Raw genomic sequence first — 23,161 nt, 5'->3', positions numbered from 1 at the left:
GTTCTGAAAAAAATTTTAGATCTAAAAGCTGACAAGTCCCCAGGTCCTGACGGACTTCATCCTAGGGTCTTAAAAGAAGTGGCTGCAGAGATAGTAGATGCATTGGTATTAATTTTCCAAAATTTCCTAGATTCTGGAATGGTCCAATCAGATTGGAAAATAGCGAATGTAACTCCTCTATTCAAGAAAGGAGGGAGACAGAAAGCAGGAAACTACAGGTCAGTTAGCTTAACATCTGGCATAGGGAAAATGCAAGAATCTATTATTAAGGAGGTTATAGCAGGGCACTTAGAAAATCTTAATGCAATCAGGCAGAGTCAACATGGCTTTGTGAAAGGGAAATCGTGTTTGACTAATTTGTTAGAGTTCTTTGAGGAAGTAACAAGCAACGTGGATAAAGGGGATCCTGTGGATCTGGTGTACTTGGATTTCCAGAAGGCTTTTGACAAGGTGCCACATCAAAGGCTACCACACAAAATAAGAGCTCATGGTGTAGGGGGTAACATATTAGCATGGATAAAGGATTGGTTAGCTGACAGGAAACAGAGAGTAGGCATAAATGGGTCATTTTCAGGTTGGCAAGATGTAACGAGTGGAGTGCCACAGGGATCAGTGCTGGGGCCTCAACTATTTACAATCTATATCAATGACTTGGATGAAGGGACCGAATGTATGGTTGCTAAATTTGCTGACGACACAAAGGTCGGTAGGAAAGTAAATTGTGAAGAGGACATAAGGAGTCTGCAAAGGGATATAGATAGGTTAAGTGAGTGGGCAAAAATTTGGCAGATGGAGTATAATGTGGGAAAATGTGAACTTGTCCACTTTGGCAGGAGGAATAGAAAAGCAGTATATTATTTAAATGGAGAGAGATTGCAGAACTCTGAGGTACAGAGGGATCTGGGTGTCCGAGTACATGAATCACAAAAAGTTAGTATGCAGGTACAGCAAGTGATTAGGAAGGTAAATGGAATGTTGTCATTTATTGCAAGGGGAATGGAATATAAAAGTAGAGATGTTTTGCTACAGTTGTACAGGGCATTGGTGAGACCACATCTAGAATACTGTGTGCAGTTTTGGTCTCCTTATTTAAGAAAGGACATAATTGCTTTGGAGGCAGTTCAGAGAAGGTTCACTCGACTGGTTCCTGGGATGAGGGGGTTATCTTAAGAGGAAAGGTTGGACAAGTTGGGCCTGTATACACTGGAGTTTAGAAGAATGAGAGGTGATCTTAATGAAACATATAAGATCCTGAGGGGACTAGAAGGGGTAGATGCTGAGAGGATGTTTCCCCTTGTGGGAGAGACTAGAACGAGGGGCCACAGTTTAAAAATAAGGGGTCTCCCATTTAAGACAGAGATGAGGAGAAATTTTTTCTCTCAGAGGGTCGTGAGTCTGTGGAACTCCCTTCCCCAGAGAGCGGTGGAGGCAGGGTCATTGAATATTTTTAAGGCTGAGATAGATAGATTCCTGATTAACAAGGGAGTCAAAGGTTATAGTGGGTAGACGGGAAAATAGGGTTGAGGTTGCAATCAGATCAGCCACGGTCTTATCAAATGGCAGAGCAGGCTCGAGGGGCCGAATGGCCTACTCCTGCTCTTAATTCATATGTTCGTATGTAGCAGCTTTGTGACATATCGGTTTCCCAACCCCCTTTTCACCGTAGACCTGCGATAAATGGGCTTTCAAAAAGTGTTTGATAAAGTGCCGCATGGTAGGCTTGTCATTAAGATTGAAGCACATGGAATAAAGGGGGTAATATAAACTAAAGGGCATAACTTCAAAAGGGGAACAGGAACAGAGAGATCTGGGGGTACATGTGCACAAATTGTTGAAGGTGGCAGGGCAGGTTGAGAAAGCGGTTAAAAAAGTATACAGGGTCTTTTTAAATAAAGGCATAGAGTACAAAAGCAAGGAAATCATGATGAACCTTCATAAAACACTGGTTTGACCACAACTGGAGTATTGTGTCCAGTTCTGGGCACTGCCCTTTAGAAAGATGTGAAGGCCTTAGAGAGGGTGCAGAAAATATTCACCAGAATGATTCCAGGGATGAGGGACTTTAGTTATGTGGATAGACTGGAGAAGCTGGGGTTGTTCTCCTTGGAACAGAGAAGGTTGAGAGGAGATTTGATCGAGGTATTCAAATCATGAAGGGTCTAGACAGGATAGAGAGAATCTGTTCCCATTGGTGGAATGGTCAACAACCAGAGAACATAGGTTTATGGTGATTGGCAAAAGAACCAAAGGCGACATGAGGAAAAACTTTTTACACAGCGAGTGGTTATGGAATGCACTGCCCGAGGGGGTGGTGGAGGCAAATTCATTCGTGGCTAAAAAGGAACCGGAGAGGTACTTGAAAGGAAAAAATTTGCAGGGCTACGGGAATAGGGCGGGGGAGTGGGACTAGCTAGATTGTTCTTGCATAGTGCCGGCATGGACTCGATGGGCCGAATGCCCCATTTCTATGATTCTATGAAAGGATTAAGGTAATTGGATCAGCCTCCCCTGTGTCAATATAATGTGCAATCATATTAATTGCTCTGTCAGAAAACTGTGGAGAATTCATGGACTTTCAACAACTGCTTCTCTCTGATCATAGAATCATATAATGGTTACAGCTCGGAAGAAGGCCATTCAGCCCATTGAGTACATACTGGCTCTCTGCAAGAGCAAGCCAGCTAGATCCACTCCCCTGCCCTTTCCCCATAGCCCTGCAAATTTTTCCCTTCAAGTACTTATCCAGTTCCCTTTTGAAGGCCACAATTGAATCTGCCTCCACCACCCCCTCGGGCAGTGCATTCCAGATCATAACCACTCGCTGTGTAAAAAGCTTTTCCTCATGTCGCCTTTGGTTCTTTTGTCAATCACCGTAAATCTATGTCCTCTGGTTCTTGACCATTCCACCATAGAACCATAGAAAAGATACAGCACAGAAGGGGGCCATTCGGCCCATCGTGTCCGCGCCGGCTCGAAGAACAACCAGGTGCCCATTCTAATCCCACCTTCCAGCACCCGGTCCGTAGCTCTGCAGCTTACAGCACTTTAGGTGCAGGTCCAGGTACTTTTTAAAAGAGTTTAGGGTCCCTGCCTCTACCACCAATTCGGGCAGCAAATTCCATACACCCACCACCCTCTGGATAAAAAAGTTTTTCCTCATGTCCCCTCTAATCCTTCCGCCAATCAGCTTAAATCTATGTCCTCTAGTTCTTGAACTCTCCGCTAGGGGAAACAGGTACTTCCTGTCTACTCTATCTGGGCCCCTCATAATTTTGTACACCTCAATCAAGTCTCCCCTCAGCCTCCTCTGCTCCAAGGAAAACAATCCCAGCCTATCCAATCTCTCCTCGTAGCTGCAATTTTCAAGCCCTGGCAACATTCTTGTAAATCTTCTCTGCACTCTCTCCAGAGCAATTACGTCCTTCCTGTAATGTGGTGACCAGAACTGTGCACAATACTCCAGCTGTGGCCTTACCAGGGTTTTATACAGTTCCATCATTACATCCCTGCTTTTGTATTCTATACCTCGGCTAATAATGGAGAGCATTCCGTATGCCTTCTTCACAACCTTATCTACCTGTACTGCCACCTTCAGGGACCTGTGCACATGTACTCCAAGGTCTCTCACTTCCTCGACCCCTCTCAATATATTCCCGTTTACTGCGTATTCCCTTTTACTGTTTGCCCTCCCTAAGTGCATTACCTCACACTTCTCCGGGTTGAACTCTATTTGCCACTTTTCCGCCCACTCCACCAACCCATTGATATCTTCTTGGAGTCCACAGCTATCCTCTTCACTGTCAACTACACGGCCAATTTTTGTGTCATCTGCAAATTTGCCAATCATGCCCCCCACATTCAAGTCTAAATCATTAATATATACCATAAACAGCAAGAGGCCCAACACTGAGCCCTGTGGCACACCACTGGAAATGGATTTCCATTCGCAAAGACATCCATCGACTTTTACCCTTTGTTTCCTGTTACTGAGCCAATTTTGGATCCAATTCGCCACATTTCCCTGTATCCCATGGGCTTTTACCTTTCTGACCAGTCTGCCATGTGGGACCTTGTCAAATGCATTACTAAAATCCATGAAGACAACATCCACTGCACTACCCTCATCAATCCTCCTTGTCACTTCCTCAAAGAATTTAATCAGATTTGTAAGGCATGACCTTCCCTGAACAAATCCATGCTGACTATCCCTGATTAAACCATGCCTTTCCAAGTGACAGTTTATCCTATCTCTCAGTATTGATTCTAATAGTTTACCCACCACCGAGGTAAGACTGACCGGCCTATAATTGTTCAGCCTTTCCCTCGTACCCGTTTTAAACAATGGTACTACGTTTTGCAGTCTTCCAGTCCTCTGGTACTTCCCTGTATCTAGTGAGGATTGGAAAATGATCCTCAGAGCATCCGCTATTTCCTCCCTGGCTTCCTTCAATAGCCTAGGAAACAATCCATCCGGCCCTGGTGACTTATCAACTTTCAAGGATTCCAGTCCCTCTAGTACTTCCTCTCTCATTATGTTTACCTTATCCAATATTTCACACCTCTCCTCTTCAACTACTACGTCTGGATCATCCCTTTCCTTTGTGAATACGGAGACAAAATATTCATTTAAAACCCTATCCACATCCTCTGCTTCCACACACAAGTTACCCTCATCATCGCTGATAGGTCCCACCTTTTCCTTAGCTATCCTCTTGTTCTTAATGTACTGATAAAACATCTTTAGGTTTTCTTTAATCTTACTAGCTAATATTTTTTCATGCCTTCTCTTTGCTTTCCTTATTTCCTTTTTTACGTCATCCCTGTACTTTCTATACTCCTCTAGGCTTTCTGCAGTATTTAGTTTTCTGTGACAGTCATAAGCTTTCTTTTTCTGCTTTATCTTGCCCCGTATACTTCTAGACAACCAGGAGGCTCTAGATTTGGCAGTGCCAGCCTTTTTCTTTGAGGGGACGTGTCTGCATTGTTCCCATAGAATTTCACTTTTTAGTGCCTCCCACTGGCTCGCCACTGATTTCTCCTCAAGTAGTTGTGTCCAGTCCACTTCTGCCAAATCATCTCTTAGTTCTGTAAAATTTGCCTTCCCCCAATTTAAAACATTTACTCCTGATTTAACTCTGTCTTTTTCCATAATAATGCTAAAACTAATTGAATTGTGGTCACTATCCCCAATATGGTCACCCACTGTCACTTCACCCACTTGCCCATCTTCATTTCCCAGGACTAAATCTAGAATTGCATCCCCTCTTGTTGGGCTTGTCACGCACTGGCTAAAAAAGTTCTCCTGGACACCGATGAAGAATTTTGCGCCCTCTGTGCCCCTCACACTGTTTGAATCCCAGTTGATGTTCGGGTAGTTGAAGTCCCCTACTATTATTGCCCTCTTATTTTTGCACTCAGAAATTTGCCTCCATATTTGTTCTTCTATCTCCCTTTCACTATTCGGGGGTCTATAGTACACTCCTAGTAGTGTGTCTGCCCCTTTTTATTTCTTACTCAACCGATATGGCCTCGATTGATGATTCATTTAGCATATCATCCCTTCTCACAACTGTAATTGATTCTTTAACCAATAATGCTACCCCCCCTCCTTTTTTATCACCCACTCTATCCTGCCTGAAAACTCTATATCCAGGGATATTGAACTGCCAGTTATCCCCCTCTTTAAGCCAGGTTTCCGTTATAGCAATGATATCATGCTGCCACGTGTCTATCTGTGCCCTTAGCTCATCTGCTTTGTTTGTAATACTCCTTGCATTGAAGTATATACCCTTTAACCCCATCAAATTCCTGTGCTGAACACTATTTAACCTTTGCTTCCTTTGCCTTTCTGAGTTGCTAACTATGTCACTAACTGCTTTTCTACTTCCCGTTTCCTGGTCTGAATTTGTCCTATCCGTACCTGCCCTTTGGTTCCCATCCCCCTGCCATACTAGTTTAAACCCTCCCCAACAGAACGGGCAAATGCCTCCGCGAGGATATTGGTCACGGTTCTGCTTGGGTGCAACCCGTCCAGCTTGTACAGGTCCCGCCTTTCCCAGAATCGGTCCCAATGCCTCAGGAATTTATACCCCTCCCTCCTACACCATCTCTCAAGCCACGCATTCATCTGGTCTATTCTCCTATTTCTGCTCTCACTAGCACGTGGCACTGGGAGTAATCCTGGGATTACTACCTTAGAGGTCCTGCTTTTTAATTTATTTCCTAACTTCCTATATTCTGCTTGCAGGACCTCATCCCTTTTTTTACCGATGTCGTTGGTATCGATATGGATCACGACCTCTGGCTGTTCACCCTCCCCCTTCAGAATGTCCTGCAGCCACTCCGTGACATCCTTGACCCTAGCACCAGGGAGGCAACATACCGTCCTGGAGTCACATCTGCGGCCGCAGAAACGCCTATCTGTTCCCCTTACGATGGAATCCCCTATCAAATTTGCTCTCCCATTCTTTTTCCTTCCCTCCTGTGCAGCTGAGCCACTCGTGGTGCCACGGTCTTGGCTCTTGCTGCTTTCCCCTGATAAGCCATCTCCCCCAAAAATATCCAAAGTGGAATATCTGTTTGAGAGTGAGATGGCCCCAGGGGACTCCTGCTCTACCTGCCTAGTCCTTTTACTCTGCCTGGCGGTCACCCATTTCCTTTCTGCCTGCGTAATCTTTACCTGCGGTGTGACCACCTCACTGAACGTGCTATCCACGATAATCTCAGCATCGCGGATGCTCCACAGTGAATCCACCCGCAGCTCCAGCTCCGAAAGACGGTTAGCCAGTAGCTGCAGCTGGACACACTTCCTGCACATATGGTCGCCAGGGACACTGGTATTGTCCATGACTTCCCACATATTGCAGGAGGAGCATATCACGGGTACGAGCTCTGCTGCCATGACTTGCCTTGAGCTCGATAGTTACTCCATTTAAGGAGTTTACTCCTTTAAATTACTCTTAATTTAGAGAATGGGAACAGTTTCTCTCTATCTACTCTGTCCATACCCTTCATGATTTTGAATACCTCGATCAAATCTCCTCTCAACCTTCTCTGTTCTAAGGAGAACCCCAGCTTCTCCAGTCTATCCATTTAACTAAAAGTCCCTCATCCCTGGAATCATTCCAATAAATCTCCTCTGCACCCTCTTTAAGGCCTATTTATAAAGCCCAGGATCCTGAATGCTTTCTTAACCGCTTTCTCAACCTGCCCTGCCACCTTCAACGATTTGTGCACATATATCCCCAGATCTCTCTGTTCCTGCACCCCTTTTAGAATTGCACCCTTTAGTTTATATTGCCTTTCCTCGTTCTTCCTGCCAAAATGTATCACTTCACACTTTTCTGAATTAAATTTCATCTGCTACGTGTCCGCCCATTCTACCAGCCAGTCTATGTCCTCTTGAAGTCTATCACTATCCTCCTCACTGTTCACTACACTTCCAAGTTATGTGTCATCTGCAAATTTTAAAACTGTGCCCTGTATATCCAAGTCCAAGTCATTAATAAACATCAAGAAAAGCAATGGTCCTAGAACCGACCTCTGGGGAACACCACTGTACACCTCCCTCCAGTCTGAAAAACAACCGTTCACCACTACTCTCTGTTTCCTGTCACTTAGCCAAATTCGTATCCATGCTGCCACTGCCCCTTTTATTCCATGGGCTTCAACTTTGATGACAAGCCTATTTTGTGGCACTTTATCAAACGCCTTTTGAAAGTCCATATACACCACATCAATTGCATTGCCCTCATCGACCCCCTCTGTTACCTCATCAAAAAATTCTATCAAGTTAGATAAACACGATTTGCCTTCAACAAATCCATGTTGGCTTTCCTTAATTAATCTACACGTGTCCAAGTGACTGTTAATTTTGTTCCGGATTATTGTTTCTAAATGTTTCCCCACCATTGAGGTTAAACTGACTGGCCTATAGTTGCTGGGTTTATCCTTACACCCTTTTTTGAACAAGGGTGTAACATTTGCAATTCTCCAGTCCTCTGGCACCACCCCCATATCTACGGATGTTTGGATGATTATGGCCAGGACCTCCGCAAATTCCACCCTTACTTCCCTCAGCAACCTAGGATGCATCCCATCCGGAGCGGGTGACTTATCTACTTTAAGTACAGCTAATCTTTCTGGTACCTCCTCTTTTTTTTAGCCCATCCAGTATGTCAACTACCTCCTTTTTTACTGAGACTTTGGCAGCATCTTCTTCCTTGGTAAAGACAGATGCAAAGTACTCATTTAGTACCTCGGCCATCCCCTCTGCCTCCATGAGTAGATCTCCTTTATGGTCCCTGATCGGCCCCACCCCTCCTCTTACCATCCATTTACTGTTTACATGCCTATAGAAGACTTTTGGATTCCCTTTTATGTTAGTCACTGAAAGCAAACATGCAGGTGCAGCAAGCGGTTAGGAAGGCAAATGGTATGTTGGCCTTCATTGCAAGAGGATTTGAGTACAGGAGCAAGGATGTCTTACTGCAGTTTTACAGGGCTTGGTGAGACCACACCTGGAGTATTGTGTGCAGTTTTGGTCTCCTTACCTAAGAAAGGATATACTTGCCATAGAGGGAGTGCAGCAAAGGTTCACCAGACTGATTCCTGGGATGGCAGGACTGTCATACGAGGGGAGGTTGGGTCGACTCAGCCTGTATTCACTCGAGTTTAGAAGAATGAGAGGGGATCTCATTGAAACATATAAAATTCTGACAGGGCTAGACAGACTGGATGCAGGGAGGATGTTTCCCCTGGCTGGGGGGGGTCCAGAACGAGGGGTCACAGTCTCAGGATACGGGGTAGGACATTTAGGACTGAGATGAGGAGAAATTTCTTCACTCAGAGGGTGGTGAACCTGTGGAATTCTCTACCACAGAAGGCAGTGGAGGCCAAGTCACTGATAGATTTCTAGACACAAAAGGCATCAAGGGGTATGGGGAGAGAGCGGGAATATGGTATTGAGATTGAGGATCAGCCATGATCATATTAAATGTCAGAGCAGGCTCGAAGGGCCGAATGGCCTACTCGTGCTCCTATTTTCTATGTTTCTATGATCACTGTTCCCTAAATGTTCCCGCACTGACACTTGCTCCACCTCATTCCCCAGAACCAGATGCAACAATGCCTCCTTCCTTGTTGGGCTGGAAACGTACTGGTCAAGAAAGTTCTCCTGAACACATTTCAAAAAGTCCTCCCCCTCTTTGCCCTTTATATTATTATTGTTATCCCAGTCTATATTAGGATAGCTGAAGTCCCCCATTATCACTACTTTATGGCTTTTGCACCTCTGTAATTTCTCTGCAAATTTACTCCTCTATATCCTCCCCACTATTTGGTGGCCCATAGAATACCCCCAGTAATGTAATGGCACCTCTTTTGTTTCTTAACTCTAACCAAATAGATTCTGTCCTTGACCCCTCCAGGACATCCTCTCTCTCCAGCACTGCAATATTCTCCTTAATCAGTACTGCCGCCCACCCCCCCCCCCCGCCACCTCCTTTCTTTCCTTCCCTATCTTTCCTGAACACCTTGGGCCCGATTTTACCAGGGGTGCGGGTTCTGGGCGGGTGGGCCAGCGGGAGCGTTGAAAACGCGCCCGGTAAAATTAGTGGGTTGCCCGCGCGATGGTAGCAGGCAACACACTAATTGGATCCACTTACCTGCTCCTCCGGGTTCCCCGATGCTGATCTGCGCGTCGGGCGGGCTGCGCATGCGCAGTAAGATCTGTCAGCTGGAGGAGCTCTATTTAAAGGGGCAGTCCTCCACTGACAGATGCTGCCACAAACAGCAAAAATTACAGCATGGAGCAGCCCAGGGGGAAGGCTGCTCCCAGTTTAATGATGCCTCACCCCAGGTATCATCAGATGGGGTGAGGAGGAGGGGGAGGACAGAGATCTTCCACCCGGCGGGCGGGAGGAAGCGGCCTGCCTCTGCCACCAGGAAGGCCTGGCTCGAGGTGGCAGAGGAGGTCACCAGCACCACCAACATATCGCCCACCTGCATACAGTGCAGGAGGCGCTCCAATGACCTCAGTAGGTCAGCCACAGTGAGAACACTTACTCATTCCCCTACACTCCGTCTGCCACAACACTGCCCCCACCCCACATCTCCTTCAGCACTGCCAACACTACTCTGTCACATCACCCCTCATACCCACTCAAACCTCATCCTCATCCTACCTGCACCAACTCACCTCGCGAGTACTCACCCCGCCACTACCACTCAACCCAATCCTCATACAATCTCATGGCTCTCTCTCATACTCACCCTCTCGTGCATCTCTTTCACGGCCAGCCTCACTCAACCTGCCACCACCTGTGCTGCAGCCACAGGGCATGCATCACATATGTGCAGTAGGCAGCGTAAGACAAACGTGTCGTGAGCATGAAGGGGATGCACAAGGGTGTTTGAGGGTTTGTCATGGTTCTTACATCTATTGACTTAAAGAACAACTCACATCATACATTATATTGGCACCAATACTGCCATGTCTTCATGAATCCTGTCCGGTTTGTGGAATAATGCCCGCTCCTGGGTATCCCTATGAAGACCCACTACTGATGCTACCCAGTGTGTCACTGCAGAGTGGGTGTAGGTGTATTTGCAGGGCTCTTCTGCGCAGACGACTGAGAGACATCGGGGATGTCCCCGGTTGCAGCCTGGAAGGCTGTGGAGCAGAAGTTCGGGAGGGCAGTGGTGACTTTGACAGCGACAGGTAGGAAGATGGTGCACGGGCCAGCCAGGCGCAGCTCGGCATGAAAGAGGCTGCAGATGTCCATGACTACATGTCGAGTGACTCTGAGCCTCCGTGTGCACTGCTGCTCAGAGAAGTCCAGGAAGCTGAGCCTCGGTCTGTGGACCCTGTGGCGAGGGTGGTGCCCTCTGCGACGCATCTCTCTCTGCGGTAGCCCTCCCTCCTGCTGTACAGGTGGATGTGTCACAGCACTGTGTTGTGGAGCTCCACGTGTCAGAGGTTGACGGCGTGGCCGGCGAGGCTGGTGATGCTGTTCGCCCTCCGAGGAGGTCATGACTGCAGCTACGACGGCCCCCATCCGGAAGATGTACATCCGAGGGGGTCCGTAAGGTAGGTAAATGTCTCTGGACCCCGGGGTAAGTGTGCAGGTTGGTGACTTTGACCATCAGGAGGAGGGTGGTGGAGGCCAAACTTTGTCCCAAGTGACAGAGCGGCCTCCTGCAATGGGTGAGGGTCTCCCCCCCCCCCAACCTGTCAAATGGACCTTTGCAGCTGCCACAGGCTGACGGCTGCAACACGTCCATTTCAACTGGGAGTGTTTCCCCCAGTGTGTGAAACAGTCCCATGTTTATCCAAAATCACACACAGTCCCTTAATCAGGTCAGTTAATGACCTGAACAAGCAAAGTAAATACACTCAAGTGGCATCCCGCTGGCTTTAATTGCCTGCGGGATTCCCACCAGCGGGGGCTGCGCGCGCACGCCCGCACGTCAGCGCGGAACCCGGAAGTGGGCGGGATCGAGGCGCGATCCGGTCCCGCTCCTCCATTTCGGGATTTTCGAGGCCCCCCCGCCGAGAACGCACCCGAGAGCGGGTGCTAAAATCGGCCCCCTTGTATCCAGGAATATTTAGTACCCAATCTTGCCCTTTTTTGAGCCAGGCCTCCATTATCACCACAACATCATATTCCCATGTGGCTATTTGCGCCTGCAGCTCACCAACCTTATTTACCACGCATCGTACGTTTACACACATGGACTGTAAACCTATCTTGGACCTTCTCGTATGCTCTCTTAATCTGATCCCACCTAATTCCCTACTATTTTTTACTCTAGTGCTTTCTGTCTCTCCCAATCCTTTGTGCCCCTTGTTTCTCCTTTCCAATGTTGCATCCTGGTGCCCATCCCACTGCCAAATTAGTTTAAACCCCCCCCCACAGCACTACTGAACCTCCCCGCAAGGACATTGGTCCCAACTCTCTTGAGGTGCAACCCGTCCAGCCTGTACAGGTCCCACCTCCCCCAGAACCGGTCCCAATGCCCCAGGAATCTAAAGCCCTCCCTCCTGCACCATCTCTCCAGCCACGCATTCATCTGTTCTATTCTCCTACTTCTATACTCACTAGCGCGTGGCACTGAGTAATCTGGAGATTATTACCTTTGAGGTCCCGCTTATTAATCTCTTTCCTAACTCCTTAAACTTTGCCTGCAGGACCTCATTCCTCTTTCTACCTACGTCGTTGATACTGATATAGACCACGACCTCTGACTGTTCACCCTCCCCCTTCAGAATGTTCTCCAGATGCTCAGTGACATCCTTGACCCTGGCACCAGGGAGGCAACATACCATCCTGGAATCACGTCTGCGGCTGCAGACACGCCTGTCTGTTCCCCAGCTATAGAATCCCCAATCACAATCACTCTCCTGACCTTTCTCCTCCCCACCCTGTACAGCTGAGCCATCTATGGTGCTGTGGACTTGGCTCTGGCTGCACTCCCAGATGAAACCTCTCCCCCACTAGTATTCAGAATTGAATACTGGTTAGAAAGGGTCTCCTGCACTTCCTGCCTGGTCCTCCTTGTCTGTCTGGCGGTCACCCAGTCCTTCTCTGCCTGCACTCTCTTAAGCTGCGGGGTGACGACCTCCTGAAACGTGCTATCCACGTAGCTCTCAGCCTGTGGTTGTCCAGGACACTGGAAGCGTCCTGGAGTTCCCAGATGGCACAGGATGTGCATTCGACGGGTCTGAGGTGCCGTGCCTCGATTTATTAGATCAATACTCAACTTAACAGAAATAAACTGAAGACTTACAATACTGTTATTATTAATTAACTTACTGTTTACTTACCCCGATTAATCGACCCTTTTTTAATTTCCCATCTCTTAGTGTAAACCAATGCCCTAGTTTAGAGAAAAAAAATCAATAATACTCACCAACCAATCAATTACCCGCTGTCGTGTGACATCACTCCTTGATTTTTGTTGCTGTTGTTTTCGATCTTGGTTCGCCGTTCCCGCCCGTTCCCGCCCCACTCCGCCCGTTCCCGCCCCACTCCGCCCGTTCCCGCCCCACTCCGCCCGTTCCCGCCCCACTCCGCCCGTTCCCGCCCCACTCCGCCCGTTCCCGCCCCACTCCGCCCGTTCCCGCCCCACTCCGCCCAGCCAGTACCTCTGGTCTCAAGGCCCCTTCCCCTGCTCTTTCCGGGCCTGTTCCCGTTCCCGCCCCACTCCGCCCCCGCCAGTACCTCTGGTCTCGAGGCCTCTTCCCCTGCTCTTTCCGGGCCCATTCCCGTTCTGCTCCGCCCCGCTGGTACCTCTGGTCTCGAGGCCCCTTCCCGTTCCGCTATGCTCCGCCGGTAATGCTGTTACATTGTCAGAGGCCTGTTCAGCAATTAATTCAAACTGTACTTCATCAAATCAGATCCTAAATAATCGCCTAGCCATTTTGTGTTGTATCGCCCCTGTCTGTTGCTTAGCAAACATAGCCACAGGTTTCTGCCTGACTGCAATCTGGCTCTCGGGAGCTTTCTTCTCACTGTGGGACACTCAGCACCTGCTACTGAATTGCAGCCAGCCATACGGGCCAATCATGACCGCAGCAGCAGGAAACTTGCTGACTAATGAACAATTCTGACTGAATTTTTACTGCCAGCATTCAAATTTTATGTTAAGTGCCCCAGTTGGTCAGGGGTTCAGAGTTTGCCAATACATGGACTGATCAACCTGGAACACCGCGGACAAATTCGACCCTCATCACAGAGAGTGTGGCACATGTACCCAGTTGGGCTATGAATTGATTATTAATATGAAGAGTCAGGTATGGACCCCGATTTGACGAGTCATTTCTCCCCCCTGAAAATGGCAAATACAACTAAACCCTGCTGTTCCACCCTATCTGATCAATTGCCATTTTATTTTGCTCCCTTTTCCCCCAGAACCCTTAAAAGATAATCATTGTTCAGTCCATTCAGTAGCTTCCCCGTGGGGTAAAATGTTGCCGATCTGTATTGCATTGCAGGTACAGATTGTGAAGTTGGGTACATCACAGCCAAAACTTTTCAGCTCTCGGTCCCTTGCCAAAGATGGTAACATTCCTTGGAATGTTCCCATGTTCAGAGCACTGAATCTGACTTCTGTAAAAAACCTTTACCTCACTCTATGAGGTTGCAAGCATCAGAAAATAGCATTCAGACAAGGCAGGTAACAGAAACACTCCTCACTTTAAGCACCGAAAGAAAGGTTACCTACCCTGTTGGGTTTCCTTATCCGACTGTAAGATCATCATCGTCATACTGCAGGGCAGGATGCCTGAAATGAAGAGAAATTAATGAACTCTGTGGAAAAATTTGAAATAAAGTGCAACCAACTTATTTCACTAAGTGATGTGTGTACGTGAGATTAATATTTATTATCCCTGCGATCCTCCAGTGAAAGGAATAAGTGCCATGCCTGATGGAGCAGTGCACGTCTGGTCCTGCTCACTGTATGGCACTTCTTATCGTCATTTGAGAGTGGAGGCTGAGTAGGATGGATGTGGTATCATCCTGAAAGACAGCTGCCTCATCTATGCCCACTCTTGCCATGTTTCTAATGCTGGGCACTCTCAGTATGTCCAAGATCGGTGTGGGAACAGGCCATTGGCCAGCAATGAATTATGACAAACCCTGCATCAAGGTTCTCTCAACCCAACCTCCCAACATAGAATCTAAACATGAGGCATCTGTATACTGGACCTCAAGGTTTCAATAGCTCTATTCAGAGAATCCAGGAGAAACTGCAACTGGACTTAGGATCTGTCACCAGGGGCTCTGTTACAGGTGGCTGTGGGTTAGCCCTGCATTCCATGGTGACTTGCAGTTCTGTACGGGATTCGTGCACCACTGCAAACATGCAGCAAGTGGACTCCTCCACAAGGATGCTTTGCATTTTCTCAAATGGCTGAAATGTATTGATTCAGACAGCATCCTCCTTCCATATCCAGGCCCTCAGATACAATTCCTAGACTGGCAGCTGAGGAAGAATTTGGGCTGTCTCTTCAACCAGCAGGAACCTGTTCCCCTGCTGCCACCTCCACTTGCTCCTCTTCACTCGTGCTCAGTGCAACGCCCGCTGATGAGGGCAGGAAACCCTTGTTTTCCTCTATATTTTGCACGTGCAAGGGCCTGCAACTACAGCAGGGCTCTCCTCTGGTACACCACAGATCACTGTTATGAGCAGCATTCTCCTACAGCCGATACAGTGTTCAGCTGTTGAAAGTTTGACACCCAAGCGTCTATACAAGTCATTGGGTAGGCCACATTGTGTCCACTGTTGGTCGCCCTCCTTTAGGAAGGATGTGAAGGGCATAGAATCATTACAGCACAGAAGGCCATTCAGCCCATCGAGCTCATGCCAGCTTTTTGTAAGAGCTATCCAGTTAGTCCCATTCCCCCATGGAGAGAATGCAGGAAGAGATTTACTAGGATGATACTAAGGACGAGAGGCTTCAGTTATGAGGAGAGACTAGAGAAACTGGGACGCTTTTCCATATAACAAGGAAGATTAAAAGGAGATCTGATGGAGGCATTTAAAATTATGAGGGGTTTTGAAAGGGTGAACAGGAAAAACTATTTACATTAGTTGGTGAGAAGGTAACCAGAGGGCATAAGTAAACGGAGGGGTTAGGTGAATTTTTTTTATATTGCAGAAGATTTTTAAGACATGGCACTGGCATCCATGCCCAAATTGCTGATCCGTGCTCCCACTGTGTGAGCTCTCTTCCAGTCTTCTACAAACTTATAAAATCCGCTTCATAAAGGATAGCAGTCCCTCTGCAATGTTTAACAAGGCAGTATCATCTATCTATGTATTAAAAGCCTTACATTCTGTACGCACGTCCTGTCAATTTTTTCCTTAATAGATTTCAATATGCACATTTATAATGTAAACTGCCTATAAACGTATCACTCTGTAATTACATCTTGCTGCAGGGGAGTGCAATTACAACATGACAACATATGTAGGCAATTTATATTATAAATGTGGACATTGGAACTTATGACAGAAATAAATAAAAATAAAAACACAATGTATGACTTTAAAAAGCAGACTGAACCCGGTCCAATTATTCCAGCCTTCTAACCCCACTTGTCTCGACTCTCCTTGTACATTCCCCACAGATGAGCTAATGTTATGTCAACCTTGGATTCGTGGCAGCTCTCTCGCCTCGGAGTCAGAAGATCATGGATTCAAGCCCCATTTCAGACACTTGAGCCCATAATTGAAGTTGACCCTTCAGCGTGTGGAGAATACTGACATGGACACACATCCCATCACTGTATGGAACGTCACAGGTACAGGCCCACGTCCCATCACTGTGTGGGACAATCAAACGTACAGACCCACGTCCCGTCACTGTGTGGAACAATCACAGGTACAGACCCACGTCCCATCACTGTGTGGGACAATCACAGGTACAGACCCACGTCCCATCACTGTGTGGGACAGTCACAGGTACAGACCCACGTCCCATCACTGTGTGGGACAATCAAACGTCCAGGCCCACGTCCCATCACTGTGTGGGACAATCAAACGTACAGGCCCACGTCCCATCACTGTGTGGGACAATCAAACGTACAGGCCCACGTCCCATCACTGTGTGGGACAATCAAACGTACAGACCCACGTCCCATCACTGTGTGGGACAGTCACAGGCACAGACCCATGTCCCATCACTGTGTGGGACAGTCACAGGTACAGACCCACGTCCCATCACTGTGTGGGACAATCAAACGTACAGACCCACGTCCCATCACTGTGTGGGACAGTCACAGGCACAGACCCATGTCCCATCACTGTGTGGGACAGTCACAGGTACAGACCCACGTCCCATCACTGTGTGGGACAGTCACAGGTACAGACCCACGTCCCATCGCTGTGTGGGACAGTCACAGGTACAGACCCACGTTCCATCACTGTGTGGGACAGTCACAGGTACAGACCCACGTCCCATCACTGTATGGGACAGTCACAGGTACAGACCCACGTCCCATCACTGTGTGGGACAGTCACAGGTACAGACCCACGTCCCATCACTGTGTGGGACAGTCACAGGTACAGACCCACGTCCCATCACTGTGTGGGACAATGACAGGTACAGGCCCACGTCCCATCACTGTGTGGGACAGTCACAGGTACAGACCCATGTCCCATCACTGTGTGGGACAATGACAGGTACAGGCCCACGTCCCATCACTGTGTGGGACAGTCACAGGTACAGGCCCACGTCCCATCACTGTGTGGGACAGTCACAGGTACAGGCCCACGTCCCATCACTGTGTGGGACAGTCACAGGTACAGACCCACGTCCCATCACTGTGTGGGACAATCACAGGTACAGACCCACGTCCCATCACTGTATGGGACAGTCACAGGTACAGACCCACGTCCCATCACTGTGTGGGACACTGACAGGTACAGGCCCACGTCCCATCGCTGTGTGGGACAGTCACAGGCACAGACCCACGTCCCATCACTGTGTGGGACAGTCACAGGCACAGACCCACGTCCCATCACTGTTTGGGACAATCACAGGTACAGACCCACGTCCCATCACTGTGTGGGACAATCACAGGTACAGACCCACGTCCCATCACTGTGTGGGACAGTCACAGGCACAGGCCCACGTCCCATCACTGTGTGGGACAGTCACAGGTACAGACCCATGTCCCATCACTGTGTGGGACAGTCACAGGCACAGACCCACGTCCCATCACTGTGTGGGACAGTCACAGGCACAGACCCACGTCCCATCACTGTGTGGGACAGTCACAGGCACAGACCCACGTCCCATCACCGTGTGGGACAATCACAGGTACAGGCCCGCGTCCCATCACCGTGTGGGACAATCACAGGTACAGGCCCGCGTCCCATCACTGTGTGGGACAATCACAGGTACAGGCCCGCGTCCCATCACTGTGTGGGACAATCACAGGTACAGACCCGCGTCCCATCACCGTGTGGGACAATCACAGGTACAGGCCCGCGTCCCATCACTGTGTGGGACAGTCACAGGCACAGACCCATGTCCCATTGCTGTATGAACCTCACCATTCAGAATCCTCAAATTTTTGTTTATTGCAGAGGACTAGCTGTGTGCGAGGTGCACAGTATCCACCCGCCAGTGCCCCCACCCCAGAATATAGTGATCAAGGCATTCCTAGCTCCAGGAGTAGTGATTGCTGGGACTGTACTTCATGAAGGTCACCACCTCCTTGAGCTTTTATGCTGCTGTTGAATCCAGGCTGTCACTGAGAGCATCAGTAGCCTTTGTCAATCAGTTGTGGATGGCTGCAAAAAGCAAGTCACATGTTGTATTGTTTGCTAGAGCCAGCCGGTAACTGCCACATCCCCACGGGCAGCCAGCAGCAGCACCAGAGGGCTATGAAATTTTACCGAGTGGCAGGACTCCTCAAAGTACCAGGAGGCACAGACTGCACCCAGTGGCTGTACATGACCCATCATCACTCCCATCACATGCGTCAACAGGAAAGGATTCCACTCGCTCAGTCCCAGCTCAGATCTGACCAGCAGCACCATGCTGTGTGAGTGAATGTTTTCTTTCACGATGTCTTCATTTTGAAGGTGGCCCAACATGCCATCACTTTCACCGAGAAAGGCTGGTCAATGGGTGGCTCCTGGTGGATGAAGGTTACCCCCTACAGCCATGGCTGATGAGGCCTCAGGCAAGCACCAGTATAACCCGATCCGTTCTGCCACCAGTGTCATCGTGGAGCACACCAGTGGAATTCTGAAGACGCACTACTGATGCCTGGATCAGTCGGGGGTGCTCTGTAATACACTCCGGCTCAGTACCTCCAGGGCATTAATGGTAATCTCTTGCAGTGGGAAGGAGTTGTTGTAAGAGGCAGGCAGACTTAGTTCTTTGCATTCTTTGAAGGTGTGGTTGGCCCCTCTTACCTTGCCTGACCTGGTAAGGTCATTAAACTACTTGCAGCATTGAGCTGCTCTGTTTGGGGTCACGTAGTTGCCATGGGCTGCCTTGCCATCTCCTTCCATTGATAGGCTTCTCTGTTTAGTCCAAAACTGTCCCTTCTCTGCCTTGTTTGAGTCGGCTCAACTTCCAATGCTGCCTCTGAAGACTCGGGAGGTCCTGTGCTCTGCAGCTTAGCTCAGACATGTTGTAAAGGTTTGCAATCCTGCTTCAGGTAAAAAACATCTGTGTTGATGCCAGGCCTTTTAAGCTTCTGGGTGCCATTTCCCATCCCCAAATGAGACCTCCAATCACAAATGTTCACAAGAGGAGCCTTGAGAAACTTCATCAGGATCAGTGCTAGGGGGATGTCCTGCTCCGCCACACGAACGATCACAGAGAGAAAGGCTGCGTGAAATGTTTCTGTCCTCGGATTTTTTTTGGGCAAATGTCAATTACTCCTGTTCATTCTGAAGAAAAATCTCACTATTTAACCACTTCAATTCTTTAGTTAGTTACCCATGCAGCATTTTTTGGTTTATTTACTCATAGTCTGAAGGCACTCCTTCCCTGTACATTCTTGTAAAGTTTCTTCTTCTTGATGGTTTGTTGCTTTGCAAAAAATTTAATGCTGAGATAAATTTTTGAACAATCATTCTCCTTATATCTACACGGAAAAATAAAGACCAGTGGGGCTCAATGGAGACCCTAATCCTCAAACCATTTCAGTGCCAGGTGCAGAGCCCCACGCAAACAGTGTAATCAGGACTGGAACATTACGGAACTGAAAACAGAACAATTAGCAACATTTGACCTGAAAAATCCCAGAAACATAAAAAACTATCATTTATATCTTGTTCTGTCCGAATGTCCGATCTCTGTCCCAATTATATCTTCTTCTGTCCCAAGCAACATAAGAAACATAATTAGGAGCAGGAGTAGGCCATACAGCCCCTCGAGCCTGCTCCTGGCTGATCATGGATGATCTTCGACCTCAACTTCATTTTCCCACCTGATCCCCATATCCCTTGATTCCCCTAGAGTCCAAAAATCTATCCATCTCAGCCTTGAATATATTCAATGACTCAGCATCCACAGCCCCCTGGGGTCAAGAATTCCAAAGATTCACAACCCTCTGAGTGAAGAAATTTCTCCTCATCTCAATCTTAAATGGCCGACCCCTTATCCTGAGACTATGCCCCCTAGTTCTAGACTCTCCAGCCAGGGGAAACAACCTCTCAGCATCTACCCTGTCAAGCCCTCTTAGAATCTTATATGTTTCAATGAGATCACCTCTCATTCTTCTAAACTCCAGAGAGTATAGGCCCATTCTACTCAACCTCTCCTCATAGGACAACCTGCTCATCCCAGGAATTAATCTAGTGAACCTTCGTTGCACCGCCTGTAAGGCAAGTATATCCTTCCTTCGGTAAGATCATCAAAACTGTACACAGTACTCCTGGATAATATTTATCCCTCAAACAAGATCACAAAAAACGGATTATCTGGTCATTATCACATTGCTGTTTGTGGGAGCTTGTTGTGTGCAAATTGGCTGTTGTGTTTCCACATTAGAACAGTGAGTACACTTCAAAAGTATTTCATTGGCTGTAAAGAGCATTGGGACGTCCTGAGGTTGTGAAAGGTGCTATATAAATGCAAGGCTTTCTTTCTTTTTCTCATTGGGTCAGATGGAACCTCTGTATTGTGCTCTTTGCAGATCCCGTAAATACCCTAATGGGTTTATTGAAGGCCACCAGACTTGACATTCATTGCCACTAGCTCAGAGAAATCTTTTTGATCACAAATGACAACCAATTTTAATCAATGGAAAAACAATTTTGAATCATTTTTGTGAAATTGCTCACCATTGCAGATAAATGCAGCTCTCTGCTCTCGCTTCATCTCCATAATCACTCTCCATGTGCTATATCATAATCTGACATTCCAGCAGTTCTTTATAGCTCCAGAGGCTTCAAATACTACCTTAAAGGCCCTTTGCTTTTGCTCTCCTTACCTTTGTAGTTACGTTACAACAAGATGCTGCTCGCAGCCTCTAGCTTCAGTTTGTTTGTGATTTCAGCTGCATAGGTAAGGAAGCCATTGGTCACACTGTCTACTCTTAGGTCTGTCCTGTCTGTGGTCACACAAGCCCAGTCCCAGGACTCGTGGCTGCCACTATCCTTCCTGCAGCAATGTGTCTTGACTCAATTATTCATAGCACAGATACCATCAGCTGTTCCAACCTGGTAGTCACCCTTTAAAATGAGTGCACTATCTTGTCCAAGGCAGCTAAGGGCAGTCTTTCTGACCAAGAAGGGAACTGGCCAGTGGTCCGAAGCTTTCCAGAAATACTGAATACTGCAATTGAAAAGCAAAGGAAGAGCTGATCTACTCACAACTAAATGATCAATTCCTGTGCCCCTCTGAATCCCCAGCCAATGGTACATAATTGATGAAGCTCAGAAAGGAATGATCAAAGTCACAACTGAGGCCTCATTTGTATCTGGGTCGATAGGCCCATCAACTACTTGATAATCTTGGAAATATAAGCGATGCACATTGACCATTCCACGTGATTCCTGTAAGTTAAGGGCACAAATCAGTTCCTGGGAAAGGAAAAGCCCAGTCTCAGATTTTTTACCATTGAAGCATTGGTATTTCAGGTTTCAGAAGAGAGGTCAGCCCTTTAGAAGTCCTTATGCTCCTATGGTGGTACCACCGAGGTAGACTGAGGATGTTTGCTGATGCAGCATCCAGCTAAATGCACATACTACCCATGCTTTTGTTCAATGACCTCATGTACACTGACATGTTTCCATCTCCTCTCCAGTCTGCATTTCAAACTGAACATTTTGAGGTACTGGTCCTACACAATGGCATCAAATGATGGCATCCATACTGAGATCTTCAATCAGGGTACCTCTCAAGGACATCCACAATCAGGTCCCTAGCCGTTAACATAGTTGCTGATATATGATCACTCGCTCAGGAGGTTCCTGGCATCACTACCTAACCCTGCCTTCTGTTGAGATGTTGGCCCATCAGGAAAAATAAACAATTCAACTGTGTTCCTCAAAAGAATCTGAATTTTGTTTCATCCGTTGAGTGTCTGAAACATGCAGAAACTCGTCACCATGTTAAACAGTCTCTGTACTAAGCTACTGAGAAATCTACACATGTAGAGTTTCACAGTCCACACTCTCTCCCTATAGGGACACAGTCTAGAAAACTTAGGTGCTGGCTGTCAAGTGAGCACAGGGATACTGATGGAATTTAACCAGCTAAAACCATGCAGGTTATCGGTAAAGAGCAATGGTAAGCTAGTCCAGCTAGGAACAGCTTAGCTGTTAGGGCACTGACCTGTGGGTTATGTGGAACTGAGTAGGAAGGACCCCAGTCCCCATTGACAGGTCAACCATTCCAGATTCCTTCTGTGAACCAGACTGGCTGGTTAGTCATCAACAGTGCCCAGAATGCTGTGGATCTGCCTGATTCAGGTGTTGGATTCCCGAAACTGCCACAGAGTGTTGATTTAGTTCTGAATTTCTGTCACCAGGTATGTGATCTTGGAGCCACTTGACTTCAAAGAGACCCTACATACCCACTCCCTCAAGTAGGATAGTTCATTAGGCAGCTGACAAGCTCGGGCTTAAGCCCTGGGCATGTGGGTGGAAGGTACCAGGAGCTCCTAATGAGCAGAATGCTGAGCAGCTTAACTGAGCCCATTGCCACCATCCTCCTAACCGCAGCATGGATGCACATCACATCACATCACATCGAATGGTGCTTCTACCAGTTGGACGCCCAGAGGTACAATTCTGCTTGCTTCTTTACAACTCAACCAAGGTAGGTAGAGCCCAGGAGAGACGACAAGTGGTCATAACTAGCTTCCAGCAGCTGTTGTCCCAAGTCATAGAGTTTCACCATCATCTATACACTGGACATATGTTCAGCTTGGTGGAAGGATGTACACATCGCAGCACCTTGATGTTCTACGCTGCTGATTCCAAGGTCCTGGGGAAAAGGAGCTAGGGTTGACGTGTGATGCAATGTCTTGTACACGGGGAGGAGGGAAGCTGAATTTTCCAAATTCAGAATGGTCAGCTCATTTAAATAATACACATTTCTCACAAGAGTAGGGAGTGCAATGAACGAAATGAGTGGGAATGAGGAGAGCAGTAGCTCTTAAAGGGTTAAACATTGATGTTT

At 47.7% G+C, this 23,161-nt stretch overlaps 1 protein-coding gene across 8 annotated transcripts in view; it reads right to left on the bottom strand.

Annotated features, from left to right (window-relative positions):
- LOC137334338 (methyl-CpG-binding domain protein 4-like) overlaps nucleotides 1-23,161 on the bottom strand; it is a 120,186-nt gene that overhangs the window by 18,751 nt on the left and 78,274 nt on the right. For 7 of the 8 annotated variants that reach the window (XM_067999038.1, XM_067999044.1, XM_067999043.1 and 4 more), the window contains exon 9: nucleotides 14,227-14,286. The exons of the other annotated variant lie outside the window; for it this stretch is intronic. The gene's annotated coding sequence lies outside the window, so the exon portion shown is untranslated. The remainder of the gene's footprint in view (nucleotides 1-14,226; nucleotides 14,287-23,161) is intronic. 8 annotated transcript variants of the gene reach the window in all.

This window comes from Heptranchias perlo, chromosome 17 (genome assembly GCF_035084215.1).
Source record: "Heptranchias perlo isolate sHepPer1 chromosome 17, sHepPer1.hap1, whole genome shotgun sequence".
In the NCBI taxonomy this organism is placed as follows: domain Eukaryota; kingdom Metazoa; phylum Chordata; class Chondrichthyes; order Hexanchiformes; family Hexanchidae; genus Heptranchias; species Heptranchias perlo.
This window is presented reverse-complemented; position numbering and strand designations above follow the sequence as displayed.